The sequence below is a fragment of the Grammomys surdaster genome, unplaced genomic scaffold (assembly GCF_004785775.1).
Source record: "Grammomys surdaster isolate TR1022 unplaced genomic scaffold, NIH_TR_1.0 134, whole genome shotgun sequence".
Lineage (NCBI taxonomy): Eukaryota > Metazoa > Chordata > Mammalia > Rodentia > Muridae > Grammomys > Grammomys surdaster.
The window spans coordinates 2,049,793-2,052,666 of NW_021604592.1; the positions used below are offsets into that span (position 1 = coordinate 2,049,793).

At 42.7% G+C, this 2,874-nt stretch overlaps 1 pseudogene; it reads left to right on the forward strand.

The window, feature by feature from the left end:
• The first annotated feature begins 475 nt into the window (after positions 1–475).
• LOC114617027 lies at positions 476–1,372 on the forward strand (annotated as a pseudogene).
• The last annotated feature ends 1,502 nt before the right edge of the window (positions 1,373–2,874 follow it).

Sequence of the window (2,874 nt, forward strand, 5' to 3'; positions counted from 1 at the left end):
TATACTTTTTCTTATTTTCCTTCCCTCTGTCCCTCCTTCCCTCCCTCCCTCCCTCCTTCCCTCTCTTCCTCTCTCCCTCTCATTTATTTGCCTCTCATTTATTTGCCATACTGGAAACTTTGTAGCACATGCTAGGAAAGCTCTGTATCAGTGACACATTGACCAAGCCAGCTCAGTCAACCTGGTCTCAAGGAAAGGAGTGAGGATTAAAGAAAAAAAGAGAGAGACAATTAGACAACATTATAATATGATCCCAGCAAATGCAGAAGCCGATTTAGTTTTATCCAGTCTGCTTTTATACCATTCTAGGTACATTCAAAGAATAGGGTCAGTTGTAGGTCAAAGACAAAGTAGTTAAGAAACAAACTAGCCATAAAGGGAATAGTTAAGGAACAAAGCATAAACAAAGGTCCCATGATTACTGTATTCAGGAACTTATCAAAATGATCAAGATACCTCTTTCCCGTCTTGCAAGATGTCGGGTGAAAAGGCGGAGAAGCCTGATACAAAGGAAAAGAAACCTGTGGCCAAGAAGGCTGGCGGTAATGCTGCTGCCTCTGGTCCCCAGGCCACTGGTACAGCTAAGAAGGGTAAACCGAAGAGTAAAAAACTCAAGAAGGCGAAGCCCCACTGCAGCCGGAACCCTGTCCTGGTGAGAGGAATTGGCAGGTACTCCCAATCAGCTATATATTCCAGAAAGGCCTTGTACAAAAAGAAATACTCAGCTGCCAAGACCAAGGTTGAAAAGAAGAAGAAAAAGGAGAAGGTCCTTGCTACTGTCACAAAAACAGTCGGTGGGGACAAGAACGGTGGCACTTGGGTGGTGAAGCTTCGAAAAATGCTTAGGTATTATCCTACGGAAGACGTGCCTCGGAAGCTGCTGAGCCATGGCAGAAAGCCCTTCAGTCAGCACGTGAGGAGGCTGCGCTCCAGCATCACTCCCGGGACTGTCCTGATTATCCTCGCTGGGTGCCACAGGGGCAAGAGAGTGGTTTTCCTGAAGCAGCTGGGCAGTGGCTTGCTACTTGTGACTGGACCTTTGGCTATCAACAGAGTTCCTCTGCGCAGAACACACCAGAAGTTTGTTATCGCCACCTCTATAAAAGTTGATATCAGCGAGGTTAAAATCCCCAAACACCTGACTGACGCTTACTTCAAGAAGAAGCAGCTGCGCAAGCCCAGGGATCAGGAGGGTGAGATCTTTGACACAGAGAAGGAGAAAAACGAGATTACAGAGCAGCGAAAGGCTGATCAGAAAGCTGTAGACTTGCAAATTTGGCCAAAGATTAAAGCTGTTCCTCAGCTCCAGGGCTACCTGCGATCTCAGTTCTCCCTGACAAACGGGATGTATCCTCACAAACTGGTGTACTAAATTGCTTACAACCTAATTAAACAGATTCATATGTTTAAAAAAAAAGATGATTAAGATACAAAGAACACATTACTCAGCTGTATTCATCTTGATCCTACTTCCCTGTCCTAGCCCAATGTCAAATTCTTGCCTGAGACTACTCCCTTGTTCTAGCCTAATGTAAATATTATTGCCAATATCCTTGAAGCTGTACCAAGAGCTCTCCATAACACATATTCTCATTGCTTTTAATACTTTTCTTTTTATGCAGAGTTAAGATAAGATGCTCAGGATGATCTGGAACTAGGTGTTTCCAGAGAGATCCTCCTGCCTCGACTCCCCCCTGTATCTACAAAGGCCTTTCTCCAACCACACAATCCACCCACTCCTTATCCTGAAAGTGGAGAGAAAGTCTCTTGGCAGAGAGGAAAGCATTCATCTTGGTCAAGTGGTACTCATTCAAGGAAAAGCCGACACTCAGGCTAACAGGTGTCACTTTTCTGTTACTGTGACAAAGTAACTAGAAGAAGTAAAGAACAAAGAGCTTCTTTTTGTCCAGGGCTTTAAATGGAATTTGAGTTCACCATGGTGGGAAAGTTATGGGGGGCTATGATTTCTTGTCTAATTTTATAGCGTTGACAGTCTCTATATATTTCAGTCATACAAATACAGTCACAGTGTATTAGCTATTGCTTGTCTCCTGAAAGGCAGTGTGTAGCAAAATAGAATTTGCATTTTGCCAGGAACCTAGGCCTTTGTTATTTAATTTTATTTCTGTATGTGAGTGTTAGAGCATATGTTGTTATATGTATGTTGCATGCACATGCACATGTCAGTGTGAATGCATACTCAGAAGCAGGAAAAGGACTTCAGGAGTCCTTGTCTGTCACTATACCTAATTTCCTTCCAAATGGGATGTCTTTTTCAGCCTAATGCTAGATGCTGGTTTTCGTCAAGCCTCAGTCACCCTCCTTTTCCTAAACCTCATAGTACTGGGGTTTGTAGGCACACACATCTAAGTCTGGTTTACCATGAGTGTCGAGGATTCAAACCCATGTCTTCATGACTGTGCAGCAAGTACTTTAACCCAATTCGCCATCGCCTTGTCCCAATAACTATATGTTAAACTATAAGATTCTTCTCATGGTGGCTAAAACTGTGACATTTAGTGAAAGCCAACCATCAACTTTGTTTTATGCCAAAGGATATGTATTTTATCTTTTTTTTAATTGTGACTTGTTAAAAGCTGTGTTAATAATGTGTGTGAGGGGGGGTTGGATAACTTAGGATGGGAGAGCAGTGTGTGTGTGTGTGTATGTGTGTGTGTGTGTGTCTTATCTGTCTTTTTGTATCTTTGTATCTGTGCATCTCATACATAGGAGAAGAGAGGAAGCTGTACACCTGAGACAAGAAATTATAACAAATTTAAACTACAATAGTACTTCTCTGTCTGCAGCAGAGGTCGTGTCTGAAAATTCTTTAGAAAATTTATGGTTGAGAAAAATAAAAGGGGGAGGGGTACG